The 22,027-nt window shown below is 36.7% G+C and overlaps 1 pseudogene; it reads right to left on the bottom strand.

The window, feature by feature from the left end:
- Positions 1-19,651: 19,651 nt before the first annotated feature.
- On the bottom strand, positions 19,652-20,503 carry LOC110295205 (annotated as a pseudogene).
- Between the last annotated feature and the right edge of the window lie 1,524 nt (positions 20,504-22,027).

The following is a 22,027-nucleotide window of genomic DNA, read 5'->3' as shown; positions in this document are numbered from 1 at the left end:
GGGACCAGCCACAGGATGGTATAGTATGGAATAGAGTTTATTTAGGGCATGGGACGAAGAGTTAACAGAGTAGTAGAGGCAGAGAGAAAGGCAGAAAGAGGGAGAGAGTAGAGAAGTAGAGGCTGGCCATGCTCATGTTAAGAGAGGGGGTAAGGGAATGGGGAGGGAGGGAGCAAGAGTACAAGATGCAAGAGAGGCACAACAGTAAAAGAGGGAGGAGGGGGCAAGCAGCCCCTTTTATAGTGGGCCAGACCTACCAAGCTATTGCCAGGGAACTGTGGGGAGGAGCATAACTGACTATTGCCAGGTAACTGTGGGGGTGGAATTTAGACAGAATACCAACACATTATTGTTAGTATTCTCTCTTTCTAGAAAGTTAACATCCATAGCTCTACGAAGGTATAAAGTACTTAGGCAAAACACATCAAAGAATGTGTTTGCACTTTCAAGCCCTTAGACAATCATTGCAACAATTTAGGATAGTCTAAAGGTACAGACACCATTAAAAGAACAAAGGAAAGAATTGGGAGGATAAAGTTAAACACAGATATGCAAGAAAGAGTCATCAGAGAGATGTACAAAGATCTCTTGCTAGGCATGGATAAGTAAACAAGCTACCTGATTTCTCAGATACTAAAAAACAAGGGAGAGAAACAGTGACATGGGGACGTGCAGGCAGATTAGTATTCAGAAACACAACAGAAGGTTGACACTGATTGGTCAAATGATATGAAGGTTATTTTAGAATATGTGTTAGCCATTCTTAGGATGTCCATGAAATTGAATCCACCAATAGGCACACACTTGCAAATGAAAGGAGACAATTAGAAATTATATTGCTACCCTAGCCAGAGGCTAGAACAATATTGACAAAATTAGCATAACAACGAAATATAAGAAAGTTTATATAGTACAAAGGAATAAAATCAATAGTAAGAAAAGAAGTTAAGATATTTTTTGTTAAAGGAGTAAAACAAATAAAATAGCAAAGAATTGCAAAGACTCTCCAATGAAAAATTTAGAAGCCAAATTCACATGATAGGTTGAAAGGAAAATAACAGTGATAATGTTGGAATTGCTGCTCTGGATTAAAGATTTACTAACATTCCCCAAATGTAGTCTAAAGGGAGCAAGCTGGCACATGATTGAGAATTATCTGAAGAGTAAGGAGAATGTGATGAGTGGATCTCAGAATTACAGGCATTCAGGAAGAAGAAACAGGGATGATTTTGATGAACATGCTAATCAAAAGTACTTTTTTGGCAAAAAATAAAATAAAATAAAATAAAATAAAATAAAATAAAATAAAATAAAATAAAAGGGAAACAAATGAACACAATGTGAGAGAGGATCTCCAGCTCTCCAGGAAAGTCGACAAACATACAGCCGTTTAAGTTCTGAAACTCTTTGTTTAATCACTAGGTGGGTAGGAAAATTATATAATACTTATAACAACTTAAAACTGATCATAACCTATGAATGTGTGTGTGTGTGTGTGTGTGTGTGTGTGTGCGTGCATGTGCATATGTGCACATGCAAGATTATTTCTCCAACTACTTGGTCACACTGTAAAAAATTAAAAATGAAGTAAATGAATGAAGAATGGATGTGAAGAAAAATGCTTCGTCTAAAATTTAATCAAAATAGTATTCAAAGGCTCAGAAAATAAATATTCCAAGGTTCTCTTAAAACATCACTTTAAAAAATGGACTGCCTTTGGATGATTCAAGAATCAGGTTTGACAGGAGAGGTTGACTGTTTAGTGTCAGAATTTGGAAAAAAAAAAAAAAGAAGATCATTAAGGTATTTCTTTCAAGGTATTTTGTAAAGTATATGTACAGCAAAATACATCTAAAACTCAGGAAAAAATAATGCCATAATATGCATAACACCATTCTGTGAGCAACGCTGAGGTGGTGCTTAAGGTTTGTTGAGGTTTAGTCTGGTACTATGTACTGTAGCGCTTATCCTGGCTGTCAAGCCCTGCTTGCCCCCGACGAGGAGATCCTCAGGGATGAGGAGAGTCTCACATACACCAAGTGTTGCTATGTAAATTTGCTCCTTAATTTAAAATTATTAGTTGAATAAAGATGTCTACAGCATATAGCTCTGTGGAAGAGAGGTAGGCAGGGTTTTGGTTCCAGACCCTTGGATTTGAGGCAGAGACCATGGAAGGAGATGGGGAGAAGAAGGAGGAAGACACCATGTGGGTAGGTGTGAGAACATGGCTATAAGGGTCAGCCTGTTTGAATAGTAGCAGTGCAGGTAGAAGATGACAAGTTATATCTCAGGGGTATTAACAGGGATCTAGAGAAACTAGCACAGAGGATAGATATCAGCCCAGCTCTAATACTTTTAAGGCTTATTATAAATGTAAAGATTTTGTTTCTTTTATTCAGGAACTAAATGATTAAAGGTGGTTTAGAAAACCTTGATTAATGTTCACCACAATTAGTGTTCACTATGAGTAGAAAAGCCTTGAGTGAGTTAGTGTGGTATAAGACGAAGCTTGATATTTAAAAACCATAGTTTATTCTCAAAAGTTAAATAGTCAGGTGATTTGCAAGACACTCTGGAAAAGTCAGGATGAGTGTTTAAAAGCTTCATCTTTGTGTCTGATATAGAGACTATAGAAGATTTGATGCCATGAATTTTTTATAAGTAAGGGCAATCCTAAAGAGATCCTGAAGCAGTGACTTTAGAAGCCACTGTGGATGAAGTGCCAAAGTTGTCTTTGGTGGGAAATTAGTGGCTAGAAGGTGAGAATTTAAGAAGGTACTGGCAATGTCTCCAGAAGATTTCACAAAGCCTTGATAGTCCCTAATTGAAATAAGATGGCTAGAGTATTTGAAGAAAAAAACAAAACAAAACAAAACAAAACAAAATAAAAAAGAAGAGGCAAACAGTTTTAGGTAGGGAAGAGGTGGAACTGCTCTTACATTTCTTATCGGAAATATGCTTTCAGTCAGTAAAATAAGTAGTTAACATGTATGCAAGGACAATTCAAAAAAAATACGTATATATTTAGACTAATCCTCAAAGGAATGGGTGATGAAGTTATACATTGAATCTGAAAATTTGACACTAAAGTATTTTAAAGCCACAATAGATTTTCATTTGGATTTACTTTCATTTACCAAGGCAATTTTAACACATAGTAATATCCAGAGGGATACGAGTGTCAAGTGTTTATTGGACCTTAGTACAGCGCACTGAGCTCAAGGTATGACATGAGTAAAATTAATAAAAATATGTCATTTAGAATTGTTTAAATACATACTGAACTGCAGCAAACTATTTATTAGCAGTGTATGGAGACTAAAAATAATGGAAATCTACTTAATCAAACTTTTACTTTAAGGAGTACATAAAATAAAACTTTAGGTAATTACATCTTTTCATTGTACAATGTTCAAAGTTAAACATATATAACCCCTAAGCACTCATTTATATGTGATACAAATATTCTAAATAATTTATTCCAGTGTTTTAGTAAAAGAGATAAAATTTATACAATGTGAACAGATATGAGTTACCCTAAGTTAGTTTTAAGTCTACATGACTTAGTTACTGGGACGAGCTTAAAGTTTTTAATCTATTTCAAATTGACTTTATATAATATGACTTGATATTATGATCAAATTTTTATTTACATGTGTATACTCAATTTTCTCTGCACTGTTTATTGAAAACTATCCTTTCTCCAATTTAAATTCTTATCATCTTGGTTGAAGAGAGTTAGCTGTACAATGTCAATGGACAAACAAGTTTTTATCCTATGCAAGATGGAAATCAGATGTAAGCTAGTTCTGAAGTAATAAGATAATGAAAGCTTTTTAACAAATATTCAAACCATCTAGCTATTCCACAGAAATCAGCCCTGTTTCAATGACCAGAAGGAAATGTAGATGGATACCTCAAAGGCAGAATTGTTCTGAGATTACACTGCTTAGAGTTTCTTCACTTTCAGATCTTTTTTATCTTCTGTTCTCCCGCACAGATCATAGACTAGAGCACTGTTTGTCAACCTGTGGGTCGTAATCCTCATGGGTGTCACATATCATATATCCTGCATATCAGATAGTACATTATAATTCATAAGACTAGCAAAGTTACAAATATAAAGTAGGAATAAAATAAATGTATGGTTGAGAGTCACAACAACATGAGGATATGTATTAAAGTTTCATGGCATTAGGAAGGTTTAGAATCACTGGACTAGAGCTTAATGTGCATATGAGGTCTTTGTGGTATATATATATATAGATAGATAGATATCTCAGGTCATGCTAGTATTGTAATTCTCCATTCAAGGTTGTATATATGATGATGAGAATAATGTTATTATTCTCTAGTTTGATTTTCTTTTATTCTCATTTAATAACTCAGGAGAAGCCAGACTCCCTTGGAAGAAGACCAGTATATAGATTTAGAACATTGTCCTTTGTGCTAAACTATGCCTGATAAAGATAAAAACAATGTCTTGACTCCCTGACATAAAGATGTAGAATAAAAGAAACACATATTCTGAATATGTTAATTACTTCTGGAAATTACTAGAGCAGCAGTTATTCCTTAACCAGCTAGTTCCCCACACAACCACAGAGAGAAATTTTAATATTTCAAAGCTTAGGAATTAGTTGGGCAGACTCTAAGTTAACCCAACCACCTAGCCCCATCTAGCCACACAGCTTTCTATCTTCCAGGCCAGTAGTTATATCTGTCTCCCCTGATACCTTCTGGAAATTGTTCCATCCCCTTTCTTCTTCACAGAGTTTTTTTTCTCCCCAAGAGGAAGTTCTTCTTTCCATGTCCTGTCTAGCTAATTGGGCATCAGAATTTTACTAAAGCCAATCAGAGAATTCCTTAGGAAGTTGAGAAAGGAAAGAGATTCAAATTTACACAGCTTGCCCCAACATACAGGACTTTACTTAGCTTTTGAGTAGATTTGAAGGAACTCTACATAACCTTGCTTACAGGTTGTTTGTTATTCCTGACACTGATCTTCATCACAACAAGCCAGATCCTAGGTTCCAAGGTGAAGTCTGAATCTTGCTTTGCCTTTGAACTTTATAATTTAGTGAATGGAGTCATATTGCTCATTATTATAGAGTTGGTGAAATAATGTGATACAAGTTTTGGTATACAAGCTAATGGTGGCTCAATTTTCACACAGCTCTCCCACAAGAGCATGTAGGTTCAACCTTAACTGACCTGGTTCAGAGTCTCTAAGGTCTAGATTTTTTACTCTTCTCCATTCCCCCTAGCAGGAAGCACATTTCTCCATTTCTGCTGCATGGGGGGGGGGGGGGGCGGTAATAAAGACTGTTCTTTCTTTTCTGCCTTCTACAATCTGCCATCTTATTATCATGGAAAACAAAGGTAGTGCGGTATGTTATGTTTTCTAAGCTCATATGTGGTTGCTTTTCATGCTCTGCCTCATTCTGTCTTCACCTGAGTCTGTCTTGTTGTCTCTGCAACCTATCTATACAACTTCCTGGTAGAACTGCCACAGCACTCACACCTCTCCCCGTCCTGCTCTAAAGTAACCTCTTCTTATACTGTTCTCTTGAAAGTTAGGCATGCCCTATCTCTGATTCATTTCCTCAAGTCTTTCTTTGATTTGTCTGTCACTTTGTCCCTCTGTTAGATATCACTTTCAAACATTGGTACTTCCTTCTACCAACTAACTTTACATACATTGTTTGGGATTAAAGGTGTATATCTAGGGTGTGTCTGTATTCTAGTCAGATTATACTATAAACCAGGATGTGTCCGCATTCCAACTGGATTACATAGATCTAGAAGGTCTTGGATGTAATCCTTTGCCAGAGCAGCCATGATGCTGGATTAAAATTCTTCTACAGAAGATTATATAATTATACTTTCATTTCAAAAATAAAAATAAAAACATGTTAGAATATAATTTTAAGTATATATATATATATACATATATATATATATATATAAAATTTTCATTATATGTATGTGGGTCTTATCCCCATATTTATGTTTGTATACCACATGTGTGCAATATGCATAGAGGACAGTAATGACATCAGATTTCCCAAAATTAAATGTACAGACAGCTTTGAACCAACCCGTAGGTTTTAAGACTCAAAACTAGGTCTTCTAGACAAGCAGTCAGTACTCTTAGCCACTGAGTTAACTCTCCATAAGCTGGATTATTACTTGAGTTTCATATCCTTGTGAAATTTCTGTATTTAGCTAAGAATAGAAAATTTTGACTATTTTTCTATCTGTGGAGGCACAAACCATATTCCCAGCAATTGAAAAATGAAATCACAAAAGTCAGGAGTTAATGATCTGTGTTAGCTATACAAGAAGTTGGTGGGAAACTTATACTTGAGATTCTGTGAAGAGCAAAATAATTAAAAGTCAGTTAATAAATATATTGATAAATAAATATAGTTTGTATAATGATTTTTTTAATGAAATGAGTATTTCTAAGTATTGAGAATCACTTGAATGATCCTTGGGGAAATACTCCTGTCAACCTCAAGATTAGGTCTTTTCTACACTAGTTTACCAAGATAAACTTATAAATAAAAATAACATCTGGATTGCAGCATATACATGTACATTCATATATCTGTCTCTTTATCTACCATCTATTGCACATGTATTTATAGAATATGTAATGTATGGTTCAGAAAATCATCCCATTAAATTGATTTTTGTGTTAATTTCCATTCCTGTTTCAAATAGGGATATCCAAGTAAGGAACAAAAAAACAGCAGGTTTTCAGTTGCAGGCAAAGCTTTGATATCTGTGCCTTAAAAGCAGCAGTTGTTCTGAGAGGAGCCTGGGGTCAGAACATGGGAAAAGTGACAGATCCTATGAGCTTCCCTTTTCTTTTCTGAACATCATTCCCCAGCTATAAATTCACTCTCCAGGACTCTTTTATTTCAATTACTATGAATGAACATACAAAGTTTTATGATTCAATACCACTTGTTCCTTAACTTTATAAGAACTGTGTCTCCTTTTAATTTGACACTGATNAAAATAGCACCTTATGCACTCACAATTTCTGTACCTCTTCTATGAAGTGAAGATCACATTTCACAGATTCTTGGTCTCACATGTCATGTTCAGTAAAATAACATAAATTGTATATGTAATTTTTAAAAAGTAAAAGAAACACAACCCCATTCTTTTCAACTCTTGTTGAGGAAATTTACAGTATTTTTACAACACATAGTACCAGATCAATATGAAGGCAAACAAAATAAATATTTGCTGGATTCAAAATGAATAAACCATATTAAGATTTTGTGCTATGAGAGGAGCTTATTTTAGTAGAACTCTCACTTCAAGGAAGGGCTTAATTCTAAGTTATACCCATGCGTAAAATATATATACAAAATGTAAGCAGTGCAGGAAAAGTGGAAAGTTATAACTAGGAACACTTTCTGCTCTAAATATGTCATTTGGATTACCTATGTCTGCAATACTTGCTATTTTTTATTACATTTATTTATTTACATGTCTTTGCATGAGTGCCTTTGCATGTATGCCACATCCAATGTGTTGAGGGCAGAAGACAGGATCTAAGCTTATTTTCTCATTGTATTATATGTGGCCTAGAAATGTAACCTGAATTATTAAGCTTGGATCCAAATACCATTACCTGCTGAGATAATTTCTGGCCCTATAATTATTATAATTATAATTTTCCTTCATTCTATTTAAATTGATTTTAATTTTTTGCTATTTTAGAAGAACACCTTTATGCCATGTTAGATAAAGATCTTTATTATTGTTATCTGATGAAAAAATGTTGAGGGAATTTAATCTCTATCACAATGGGTGGAAATCTAGACAGAACCTGATGAAAGCAAAAGCATCCATGAGAGTCGAAACCTCTTAAAAGATAATGCAGAAAATTAGAAGATAATTTTTTCTCTTACTGTTTCATAATAGATTCTTGCTCTTGCTAATGGTGTGGTCAAAGTAGCTTTGAGCCTTACTGTTCACATGACAAGAATGGAGCAACCCTGTAGTGCAGTACTTGACAGAATGGTGAGGCTGATTTTATGAATTATTAGGAAAGGAACTAAATTTACTATTATCCTATCCTTTCCAGTGACACTTATTTACCATAGCTCCTAGCTCTTTGGTAACTTGGATCCTGATTGAAAAACGCTTTATGAAACTGGGAAACATTAACAACATAGTCTTAAAATTATATCCTTTCATTAGCATTTGCTTACTTTATAGATCACTTCTGGCAAATAAAATCTTGTTATGTCTCAGAGAATATTTTGCACTAAAAATGAAGTACTGAGAAAGAGGGAAAGATGGCAAAGTCCTGCAGTATTTGGCATTGCATGTGTGTATTGTTAAGGGAAGACAGCCTTCATTTGGGTTAAGAACAACTTTATTTAATCTTCAGAATGTCTACTTAGTAGAGCTTTATGGTATTTTTAGGATAAATTTTGGCTTCACTTTTTCCCTGGTCTTAAATCTACTCCTTTGTCTATGAACTACAGTGGACCAAGAGTTCACACATAAAGTTTAATTGTTGTTATTAGTGGACTTTTCTTTGTCATTTTAAATAGAATCATATGTTCTTATAAATTTAAAGTGGATTTAATACAATTAAGGAATAAAGCAGCACTCTTAACTGGATTTGTAACTTATGTATGCCTGTGGCCCCAGGCACCCTGGAGGCTTAGGCAGGGAGATAACTTGAGCCCAGGAGTTCTGGACTGTCCTGTGCCATGCCCACTTGTGTGTCTGCTCTACATTTAACATCTTTGTTTATGTAGTGACTTCTTGGAGAAACACCAGGCTGCCTAAGGAGAGCTGAAGTAGCCCAGGTCAGATGACAATATAGACACTGATTATCTTACTCATTAACTGGAAAGCCAAATGAATTTCAAATTAAAATAAACAGTGGAGCTTTTGCATCCTGCTCAGATCAATTAACCGATTTTAGCCTATGCCTAAACAAATGGACAGTAGCATTATCAACAACATTTGAAAAAAAAATATCCAGTTCTGTAATTACTGAAGCCTGCTTTGCTGAGAGAATAGTGCAGGATCAGTAAAGGGAGGATCTCGGGGCTGATGGACTCCATGAAATGAGCGTTCTGAACCAAAGAAGAGTATAGCAGCTGCCGTTCACCAAATAAGAGCCCTGCTAAAGAAAATGTGTTGAGAAATGTGAGAACATTCTCTGCATCCGCTTATTAACATGAAAAAGCTATTTGAGAAGTGGAAGACATCAACTAGGAAATCTGAGGGAAGACATATCTCTAACGGGATTGAAAACAAGGTTTATTTAAGAGGCATAAGAGCTTGGGGCGAGTGCTAAGAACCTAGAGCAGTCTCTTTTGAATAGTGGAGAATGCTAATCATTGCACTTTGTGTGTGTGTGTGTTTCCTAAAAAGTTTCTAAGAAACAATCCCAATTAAAAAATGTCAGGAAATAAATTAACTAGATCTTAAGGCATATATGATTTGTTGAAGTCTGGATACTATCAGTGAGGGAATAGATGTGAAGTTTGGAAGTCTCAGACCTTGCATGCATTCAGTGTTAAAAAAAATTTTTTTTTAAAAAAAGAGAGAACTCTGTCACTAGTAAGCCACACCCCACAGTATCTTACATGCAATTTAGACATGCCAGTCATGACAAGTTGCTAGAAAAGAAAGTATAGAACAAAAGTAAAAATTGATCAGGTGGAAATGGCGTAGAACTGTCATAAATATCAGACAAAACCTCAGGTTCTTACAGTTCTTCGAAATATCCCCGCAATGCTTTTAAAATATTGGGTAGTAAGAAAGGGAAATAATATAGTATTAAAATCTGCATGAGAAAAGATTCAAGAACTCAAATGAAAGGAACAACCAGACACACACACAAACACACACACACACACACACACACACACACACACATACACAAAGACAAGTGAAGTAAACAAAAGAAAAGATTGAAGATAAGTATGAAAAATAAATGAAACAGAAAATAAGAAAAATTACAAGATAATATAAAAGAAAGCTTCAGTAAAAGATGATAAAATTGGTCTTATTTGATATGGCTAATCAGAAAAAAAAGTCTAGAGAGATGGCTCAGAGGAACACTGGCTGCCTTTCCAAAGGACATAAGTACAATTCCCAGCACCCACATGGAGGCATGTACAGGTCTAGAACTCCAGTTATAAGGAACCTGATGCCTTCTGGAATCCACAGACACTAGACTTCCATTTGGAATAGAGACATATAAGTATACAAAGCTGAACAAATTTAAAAAGTAAATATAAATGAAAAAAATCAGAAAAAATCCAATAAGACCCCAAATTAATTCTATGGATAAAACATATGGTACTTTAAGTTTTCAAATTTATGAAAAATAATATTCCTTAGCAAACAAGATCATTTACAGTGTCAAAGGTAAAAGAGTATTGAAATTCAACAATTGAATGCAAGGTAGTATAATAGTAGAGAATAAAGATAAGAGGGAAGCCAACAAAATAAAATAAAATAAAACAAAATAAAATAAAGATCAAAAAGTTTCCGTGAGGCATATGCCATTATTTTTTTTCACAAGAAAAAATAAAAATAAGTGATTTGTCTTCAAAAGTTACCTTTTAAATTTTTATGTGCAATAGAATGACTTTTGTAGTTGATTATTTTTCTTAATAGCTAATTAACTACAGAAGAAAGTAGTTGAGTTAGTAGGTAATTAACTACAAATGGTAGAAGGAAGCAATTTATTGGAAACAAAAGTATGAGCTACACTATGTCTAATTATCTCCTGAAAGAATAGTATAGTCAAGAAGATAATGAAGTAATGACTTGATAGCAGTTTGAGTCTATAGGATTTTATCCACCAATAACTCTCATTGTGAGGAATATAGAAAATAAATATAACCCACAAAGGAATAAATAAAATGATTATTCAAATGTTTTCATCCAAAATATGGCATGAAGATATTTACCACTTCAAATAAGAATTATCCTAAAATGATAGTGATTTTTAGAGATAACTGTGCAGCTTTAAGTGTGAACAGTGAAGAGTAAATGACTTAAGCGAGTCATGGGAACTGAGTGGAAATGGAATTGATATAAATTGTTATTCTGTGGCTGTGAAACAAAGTCAGCACTGCCCTAGTCATTTACAGCAGAAGTTTTCAGTGTGTTTATACTGAGCTCTCTAACAAGGCTCCATGAGCTCCAGTTGCCAACCCAGATGATTTCTTCTGGTTGGTGCGGAAATTGCTTCCTTCTTCTCCCTGCTTTGTAGGCTGTGGGAATTGCATTACTCCTGAGTCCTCCTTATAGCTGTTTCAGTACTCTTATCATTGTGAAATCCTCTCCTATGCCTCTCAGCTTCTCACTCTTATTTGAAGGACACATGGGGTTACATTGGTGTCACTGTAATGTTTTCATCATAAAACCCTTCCATGAGAAAATCTGTTTTATCACGTGAGCAGATTCATACACTTCATCTATAGATTTCTCTATCATTCTGGAGCTCTAGCTCCAGAGACACCAGTCTACATGCTTAGAAAAATACAGTAAGACATAGACTGCATATGTAAGAAGAGTAGATTCGTTGAGCACAAAGGTATTGAGGTATTATGTTCCCTCAGAGGAGAATACATATATTATTTATTAACAGAAAGATTCATAAATCTAGTTTGGTAAGAAATAAGAATTCTAAACATGTCATGTAGTATGAAAAACAGTGGCAAGCATGAAAGAATTTCTTAAATTGACTAATGTAAATGAAAAGAATGATAAGAAAGAAAACAAAGAAGCACAAAGCTTTTATTTTTTAAAAATGGGATACATCAGAGAACTTATCAGTGATATAAATGTAAAGTTTCAAAAATACCAAATAATATCAGATCCATTCCAGTTATTTGGGACTTTGAGGCAGGAGTATATGAGGTGGAGATGAGGTTGAGTCCAGTTTCCTACAGGACACTCACCTTAAGAAAAAAAGAATCCAACTCACTTCATATAAGAAACTTTAGAATACATGAAATCTAAGTTCTAGTAATAGACAATGATTTAATTAGACTAGTAATTTAATTCTGAGTTGATTTTGTAATGTTGAATTTTGTTTACTTGTCAAAATGTGATATGGTCAAATTGTTGTAGATTTATAATGAGCTTGAAAATAAGGCAGGGTTATGCACCCTAATTTCCTTCTGCATCTCTACAAGTAGCTGAGCTGAATAAACAGGAAAAAAATTAATTATTTTATTTATTTACAATTCAGCTGCCCTCCTGCTCCCACAGTTCCTCATCCCATTCCTTCTCCCCCTTGCCTCTGAGAGGGTGCACCTCCCTCCCCACCAAGCCTCCCACTTCTTTGGGGATGGACTCAAGCCTCTCTGGGTTTAGGCACATCTTCTCCCACTGAGGGCAGACTAGGCAGTGCTCACACAGGGGTCTGGGGTTAAGGGGTAACAGGGAAGGGGGGATCGGAGAACCCTGTATATGGTGCTTGGTTGGTGGCTCAGTCTCTGGAAGCTCCCTGGGGGGTCCCTGTTAGTTGAGACTGATGGTCTTCCTATAGGATTGCCCTCCCATTCAGCTTCTTCAATCCTTACCCTAATTCAGCCTTCAAGATCCCTGACTTCAGTTCAATGGTTGGGTATAAGCTTCTGCGTCTGTCTCATTCAGCTGCTGGTAGGGCCTCTCAAAGGACAGCCATGCTAGACTCCTGTCTATAAGCAATGGAGGAGTGTTTCCCTTTGTCCACATCCTCACCAACATGGGCTGTCACCTGAGTTTTTGATCTTAGCCATTCTGATTTGTGTTAGGTGGAATGACAGGCATTTTGCATTTCTCTGATCACTAAGGACTTTGAATATTTCTTTAAGTGCTATTCAGCCATTCACAATTCTTCTGCTGTGAATTCTCAGTTTAACTCTATGCCTCATTATTTGTCTGAGTTGTTTGTTTCTTTGGGGGTTAGTTTCTTGAATTCTTTATATAATTTGGATATTAGCCCTCTATCAGATGTGGAGTTAATGAAGACATTTTTCCCAACCTGTAGGTTGCTGATTTGCCCTTTTGTCTTACAGAAGCTTTTCAGGTTCATGAGTTCCCATTTATTATTTGTTGATCTTAGAGTCTGAGCTATTGGTGTTCCTTTCAGGAAATTTCCCTCATGCCATTGAGTTTGAGGCTCTTATGCATTTTCTCTTCTGTTAGATTCAGTGTATCTGGTTTTATGTTGAGTTTCTTGATCAATTTAGACTTGAGCTTTGTGCAAGGTGATAAATATGCATGTATTTTCATTCTTCTATGTAAAGACTGCCAATTAGTCCAGCCCCATTTATTGAAGATGTTTTCTTTTCTCCACTGTATATTTCTGGCTTCTTTATCAAAGATCAAGTATCCATAGACTTGTGGATTAATTTCTGGGTCTTTGATTCTATTCCATTGATCAACCTGTCTGTCTCTGTACCAATGCCATGAGATCTTTATCACTTTGTAGTATAGTTTGAGGTTGGGGATGGTGATTCCCCCAAAAGATCCTTTACTGTTGAGAATTGGTGTGTCTACCTTTTTTGTTTTTGTTTTTGTTTTTCCAGATGAACTTGAGAATTGCTCTTTCCATGTCTGTGAATAATTGTGTTTGATATTGATGAGGAATTGCATTGAATCTGCAGATTGCTATTAATAAGATGGCCATCTTCACTATGTTAATGCGACCAATCCTGAGCATGAGGGATCTTTCCATCTTCTGAGGTTTCTTCTATTTCTTTTTTTCAGGGATTTGAAGTTCTTGTCCTATAGATCTTTCACTTACTTGGTAAGAGTTACACCAAGGTATACTATTTGTGGCTATTATGAAACATATTGTTTCCCTAGTTTCTTTCTTAGTCTGGTTATCATTTGTATAAAAGAAGGCTACTGAATTATTTGAGTTAATCTTATATCCTGCCACTTTGTTTATCAGCTGTAGTAGTTCTGTGGTGCAATTTTGGCAACCCTCAGTGAAAGCAGTTTTTTCCTTAAAAGACATGAATGTAGGAAGGGGGGGGGTTGCAGAAGAAAATGCTTAGAGTTTTGGGGAGGAGATAAAACAAAACAAAGGAAAACAAAAAGAAAAACAAATAAACAGACAAAAACCCAATATAACCCAAATATGGTTGGAGGGTGTGATCAAATATATTATATATGTGTATATTTGTAAAAGGTATTTTCCTCTATCACTCTTCACCTTACTTTTGAGGAATGGTCTCCCATTGAATCTGGTGTTCACTGTTGTTTTGCCTACACTGGAAGCTTCAGTACCTACTTCTCTTCTCTGTTCCCTCCACCCCACCCATACAGAGAGAAATAACCATGCCTGGCTTTTCATGGGTGCATCTGTACTTAGGGCTTCAAACTCCTGCAGCAAGCACTTTATCCAGTGAGCTGCCTCACCATCTCTGGAGCCTGGGTTGATTTTAAAAAGAAAAATCACATTCATGAAACTCTTGTACCCCATGCATTGGGCCCAGTGTCTTTGATGGTCACAGGTGAAATGAGTAAGACATCTGCTGTAAGGAGTTGTTTAGCCATAGTGTCACATTTTCCCAGTGTTGGGAAAGGGGCGCTATCCTACTTACAGCCTTTAAAGTTGTGTAGAAAGCTCAAGAAAATATATTTACATTTCAAGGTTTTTTTTTTCTATTTATTTCATTCTGTGTGTTCACTAGGAAGTTTAAAAATTGATGTTCAAATCATGTTTTGACTTTGAACTCAGTTTTGAATAGTGAAGTATCTATATGGCCTTACCTTCTTAAATCTCTTGACAAAGGCATGGCTCTGGTATGTTGCATTGAAAGAGAGGGAAACAATAGAGTATTCTAGGTCATCTGTGGACTTGTGCCCAGAGTCTCCATTAATAATTCCAAGTATCAAGAAATACTTAAAGGGATTGAGGGCACTAAGAGCTCACTCTTGGCCCCTTTCCCATTTTGCAACTTTAATATTTGCAATATAGCTACAGCCAGATAAAAGAATTCTGAGTTATTTACCATATTCAGAATATTCATATTGTTCTTTTCTGAAAGGCTACCTTCTATTGAATCTTAATATGAAAATTTGCAAACAGTTAAGGAAAAATATTCCAAAATTTGGAGAACTTTCCTCCTGAATTCCAAAACTATAAGCCTAAAATGACAAAAGTTCTTGGACATTTAAGGCAAATTCGTTTCTTATTCAGGTACATCCCTGCAATGCATGGAGTCAAACCTTTAGTCAATTTATTGAACAGTCAAGTTTATATAGTCCACCTTTCTGTCACCCAGGCATCTGATATCTCAAGATTCCTTTCAGTTTGCTTGAAGATGTTAACTTTAAATGCTGACACAATTCATTATAGTCCCCTCCCAGGTCTGAGTGTAGGGCATACTATCTGGTAGATATATTGGTATGCTCAGTACCAAGGGAAAAACAGAGTTTAAAGCTCAGGGGATGATGCTTATACCTTCCATTTCTGTGAAGAGCTGAAGAGACAGAGGGTGGAGAATACGATGTTTACAGTCAAGAGAGGAGAGATGGAGGGCAACTGTTCTGGGAGTTAATTTGCAAGTACTCCTGCTGGGATTAAGGATGTTCTAAGGACACACAGCCAAATGTGTTCAGAAAGGCACTTACTGGGGGAGCAGGCAGCTGCATTTTGTCAAACTGTTGATGTCTGAATCCTATTATAGAAAGCAAAGGAGAATTAGTAGTTTCTTGGACAAAGGGAGAAATGCATTTCTGTTTTATGCATTTTATATTCTGGGAAGGAACTAGAGGATGTTCTTATATTTTCTATTGAGACACTGCACAGAAATACTCATTTACACGTATAGTATTGCAAAAGGTTCGAAGAGTACAGGAATATTGGATTATACAAGCTTTAATATCACAGATATTTCTGATGGAGTTTCATATCAGGAAGCTTATCTCCTCTGCCAAGCAACAGTCAGGTCTCCTTTAGACATTGCTGCACACATATGAGTTACAAAACTATTTCATAAGAGAAGTGTCTTTTGAAGTACCTAATGAAAAATGATTTTCTCATATAAAATTAGGTGGTCCTCACTAATTGTCTCATCATTTCATTGATACCTGGGCAGGCACTGATTACTTGTGGTTGATTCTGTTCAGGAGAAAATATGAGGGAAAATTATTAGCAGTGTAACTGAGAACTGTTTTTAAGAAAAGCTTATGCACACTGATGTAAAGATTTCCTACACTGTGGTACATGGTGAGTAATGGTAGTATAGGTATATATTTGTATTATATATCATGTTGAAAACAATTCCAGTAAGAAACACTTTGAAAATGGAACATGACTGTCACAGGATTTTTCCTATTCAATTACATTGGTGCAGAGGAGGCCTGTGATTGGGGAGGGATAAGGGAGAAACAGCTAAGAGTTGGAGACACCGCTGCAGAAGAGAGAAGAGGAGAATGGAGGTAGAAGTGAACCAACTTGGCTTTAACCAGCCATAGGTAGTTATGATATCATAAGTTTAGAATAATTGGGGTAAAGCTTTTACCATTATTAATTGGCTCTGAAATTATTGTATTGCCATCTTGTAAATTGTGATTTTTATTGCTACACAAATCTGATTGGTTAACTGAATTCATGAAACTCTTAGACAACTGGGTGAAACTAAAAAATAACATCCTGAGTGAGGTAACCCAATCACAAAAGCACACAAATCGTATGTACTCACTGATAAGTGGATATTAGCCCGAAAGCTCGGAAAACCCAAGATAAAATTCACAGACCACATGAAGCTCAATAAGAAGAAAGACCATAGTGTGGATACTTCCGTCCTTCTTAGAAGGGGGAACAAAATACCAATGGGAGGAGATACAGAGACAAAGTATGGAGCAGAGACTGAAGGAAAGCCCATCCAGAGACTGCCCCACCTGGGGATCCATCCCATATACAGTTACCAAACCCAGACATTATTGTGGATGCCAAGAAGTACTTGCTGAAGGGAGCTAGATATAGCTGTCTTCTGAGAGGCTTTGCCAGTGCCTGACAAATACAGAGGTGGATGCTCAAAGTCAACCAAGGGACTGAACACCGGGTGATCAATGGAGGAGTTAGGAAAAGGATCCAAGGAGCTGAAGAGGTTTGCAGCCCCATAGGAGGAACAGCAATATCAACCAACCAGTACACCCAGAGGTCCCAGGGACCAAACCACCAACCAAAGAGTACACATGGAAGGACCCATGGCTCAAGCTGCATATGTAGCAGAGAATGGCTTTGCTGGACATCAGTGGGAGGAGAGGCCCTTGATCCTGTGAAGGCTCAATGCCCCAGTATAGGGGAATGCCAGGACAGGGAAATGGGAGTGAGTGTGTGTGTTGGTGAGCAGGGGGAAGGAGGTAATGGAATAGGGGGTTTTCGGAGGGGAAACCAGGAAAGGGGAAAACATTTGAAATGTAAATAAAGAAAATATCTAATAAAAAAAGAGTTGAATTTGAATTTACTGGGTTACTGGGCATTGTGATATCTAACTGAGAGGTTGCAGTTCAGTTTGGTTCCTGGAATGTGGTACAGAGTGGGCATAGTGTTGTGGCCTGCCACACTAGAGCAGAAAGTTCAGGCTCTTTTTTTTTTTAATATTTCCTGCAACACATGATTAGAGCATTATTAAAAATAGAAATCACAACTTTCAGCAACTTGTACTGGAAATCAATCTCTCTACAATACTCAGAATCCAATGTTACCCGGCCTTCTTAGACCTGCAGGAAATCACACAGCTATCAATGCAAACTGTCCAGGAAGTCAAACAATGATCTCAGGAACAAGTTGTCCCAAATGGTTATGGTTCAATTAACAATTGACATCTTGCCTAATTTTTATGCCCACTTCCAACCACTGACTATCTACTAAGATCAAAGATGTTTTCAGTTGAGAAAAATGCCTTACTCATACTTGGTATGCTCACAGCTTCTCTGTGCTAGCATCTATGATCCAGGCATGTCTGAGGCCTTCTCATTTCCAGTATAAAGTATATATATTATTCCTGCCATTAGGTTTCTGTCTATGTGTGATGGCAGCTGACATCCTTGCTGTAACAAGCACTGATAAATAGGTTTTTCTTGTACTTATTGGGTTGGGCTTCCTTGATTTCCACACTGCTATTCCATAGGGCTATTTTAAGCATTCTGCAGAACAAACATGAACTCTTCCAAGCAGTGACAAATGTTGAGCTTTTTCTTTGCTTCTTTTGACGTTGACATGCTTGCCTTCCATCTAACTCAAGAAACATTTTCTATTCTTGGTCAGCTACATCTACTAAGTGTTCACTTAACATGACATGCATGTATATTATGCTGTTCCTCAATTTGAAGTCATATGTAGCATTTGGCCAACTTAGTGTTTGATTTTAATAGGTAAGAGTTGCAATCAGAATCTCGTTGACATCCTATTGGTTTCTTGACATATTCACTTCTAATTGATTTTTCCTTCTGATATTCTTTTCGTTTTTTTTATTCATTTACAAAGTAAAGTTTTCATTATGAATTTTTATTACAGGCCTTTCATAGATCACTTTATTTCTCCTTCCAATAAGACTTGCCCAATCATTAAATAAATAGAAATATATAAATACACACACACACACATTGAGAATTATATGCTTTAACACAAAATCACTTGGGTCCGTGTCCGAGCATCTCTTTTCCTAGAGAAAGACTGCACCACAGTGCAGTTCTGAGGTCACAGGATAGAGCCCCTCCCACTCCCACATCGCACAATATTCTTAATAAGCGTAGGCTCAGACAGTGATAATGTTGCAGGAATTACAGATGTGCTCACTAGATGTATCAGGAAGAGCAAGGTCTGAATCCTCCTGTCTGACCTTGACTGGATTTCAACTGACTGGCTCAGAGTTGCCAAGTCTATCACAAGCTTCCTATCACAGCTGAATTTCTCAGTTAAGCTCTGTCCTCTCCTACCTGCTGAGCCATCTTCTTGGTGCTTTAAATACTTGACTCCTTTTTAAGTCAGAGGATAACTAACTCCATTCCAGCCTCTGGTCAGACCAGCTTTCCCAAAAGGTGTTTCAACTCCATTGTGGTCAACTTTAATCAAATGCTGGTTGGAGATCAAGGCTACCCCATGACCATTGTCATTGATATTGATACCTGTGGTCCTAGTTTCTGGAAGCCCCAGATCAAAGGTGAGCTGTGGGCCTGTTTCCAACATGATGAGAAACATAGTCACTTCCCAACTACACAGCAGGGATCTTGGGGCCCAGGTGAGAAGTGAGACTTTTCTGGGTTTGTAAGGTCAGTGAGAGGGATCTAAGAGGTCTGTGTGCTACACTTGGCCTTCTTCTTGGGAGGGCACAGAGCTTTAGGTCTTCTTTCTGCCTCTTCCTTGGCCATTCTGGTTCCAAAGTAATCAAGTCCCACGATTCAGCTGTCCCCGGTTGCAACAGTATGTCCAAAGGGACGGAACAGTTCTTTACTGCACCGTGATTTCCTCCACCCACAACAGTAAAGCACAACAGGTTGTCTTCAAAATTGCTACTAAAATGACATAGCCTGGACATGGCCAGAAAGACACCACCCTCCTCTTCCCTCTGTGATTTCACTCCCCCAGAAAAGCAGTGTTCTCTCCTTTACAGGGCAGCTTCCTTCTTGGGCTTCTTTATGAGCGAAGATAGGGGGTATCGATGGATGATGCTTTCCTCCCCATTCCGGCGGCAAGGAGGAGTTCTGCTGCAGTACAGAAGCGTTCTCCCTCTCAGCTCTGGAATAGTTGGTGCTGATATGAAGAGCAATGTTCTCTGTATCTGTCTGCTCGTTCTGTTTGTTGGTCTCTTCCATCAGCTGTTTCTCCAGCTTGGAGAGAAGCAAGGCCGTGAGGTAGGGGATGGTGAAGGTTTGTCAGCAATCCAGGGGAAAATGCTGACATCATCCTTGAAAAGACTCTGGGTCTCGCCTGTCTTGGCCATGTAGCATGTGAGTGCTCACTCCACTTTATCTCACCTCTGAGAGAAGGCCTTCTCCCGAATGACCTGGTACTCAGAGACTAGCTCACAGTATGTTGGAGTTTTGTTGTAGGTGTGGGGATCCCAAAACTCAGGAAAATGGCTGGGAATGGGTGGCAGATGGGGTCAGTTCTGCCCTGCAGTCAGAGCCTTGGGTGTCACTGGCTGATTGGTTACTGGAGGTTCATTGACAGCCATCCTCTGAGCCCGTTTTGCATAAGCAGGTAGAGTGTCAACACTGAAGCTCATTTCAATCAATGTGACCACGATGTCCAACAGTGTGGGTTTGGTTCTGGCTGTGTGCTCACAGTATGACTTGGCACCTCTCTGGATTTCTGAGATGTAGCTATACAGCATTTCTCTTAAACCCCCGCTTCTTTCAGCAAGGAGCCCACAACTACTTGCAGGGTCTTCCTCTTGGCCCGATGGTACTTATCAGCAGGGTTAGTGAACTGTTTATTTCCTGGTCTCATTCTGTAGCCACCAGGCCCTGCCTCCATGTCAGTCATCTTGCTCTCAAGGAGTGTGAGTCTCTGATATTCTTTTCATTCCTCTGTTGTTTTGTTCTGTGGTTCTGTACTTTTTATTGTTAGAATCAGTCAGGATTCAATATTAAACTCACGTAGTTCTCAGACCTTTCCTTCATGCTGAATCTGTGTAATAATTCTCACAGTCTCACATCATCACAAATTCTGGGCACAGCTCTCTGCCATAGCCCCCATTAAAAACCTCATATCAGTAATTGGTGTCCGGTCAATATTCATTGATTAGAGGATAAATAGGATTCTAATTCTTGTCTTAATATAGCAAAATTTGTCTCAGTCCATCAAGTACTTTTTCCTCAGGGAAGTAAAACACTTTGCCCTCTGCTAGCTTTGGTGCTTTACATTCTTCTTTTGCAAACCATTCCATTACTGAAATGTGAATTTTCTATTCTATTTGTTTTCCACATATGTTCCTTTTGATTTTTCTTCTGTCACATTCATTATATTATAAAATCTGTATATCTAAAATTTTACTTTATATTTCAACTTTTTAACATTTTCAAGTAGGAGCTCCTAATGATTGAGTACACTGTGATTATTTTTGAGGACCAGTGACACTTATTCATAGTTCAAAATATGCTGTGGTCATACAGAGCACACATATGCATACATGCCATATGTATGTATGGTACTAATTTTGTGTGGACAAACTGTAGTTGGAGAGTCCTGTACAACCAAGGTCACAGTAGAACATAATAGATGTTCATGTTAAATGTTATGAATATAGTCCTTCTTGAAGATGTGATTTTATTTAATTTGATTCACAAATAGATTACATATATAACTAATGAAAATACATAATATCCTAGGGGTAAAGGGTAATAGCAGCCTAGAATTACAGGTTATTTTAAGTATTGAATCTCTATCAGACAATTATAACATTGTAGGAATACTTAGTTAAATATTTAAATGCTGCATAGTTATTGCAAAGCTGTTGCTTGTATCCTGATGTTAGTATAAAAATAATGCTTGTAATTAAGTGTCATAAAATCCTTTATAAATAACTAATTTTATTACCTATGCCTCAAACTGTATCCTATCATAACAGCATTTTATCCAGCTATTTCTTGGTCTTATAAAACACTGTGAAGAAAAGTGCAAACATAAAGACTTAACTCCATCCTTTAGGCAGTCTCGTAACATTTTACATCCAGATTAACCTTAGAAAGAAATTCAGGTGATATTATTATATTTCCTTTTTCTTTCAATAGTATTATTATTTGTCAAATTTTTATCTTTTACTGAACTGGGTTGCTCATTATTCTTGTCTAATAATAACACATAATAGTTTTTAATTTGAGTTCATCCAAAGGTAAAACAATGCTTTTCTTAAAACCAGAAAGTAATATACCATTACATATTTTATGTATAAGAAAAAGAACTATAGAATATAGAGTTTATATTTAAGTTCACAAAAATTATTAATGTATGTCTGATGAGCTCTCAAGTTTTGATCCTGTGTTCTTGTGATGATGTGAAAACTTAATT

This window comes from Mus caroli, chromosome 1 (assembly GCF_900094665.2).
Source record: "Mus caroli chromosome 1, CAROLI_EIJ_v1.1, whole genome shotgun sequence".
Classification (NCBI taxonomy): Eukaryota; Metazoa; Chordata; class Mammalia; order Rodentia; family Muridae; genus Mus; species Mus caroli.
This window is presented reverse-complemented; position numbering and strand designations above follow the sequence as displayed.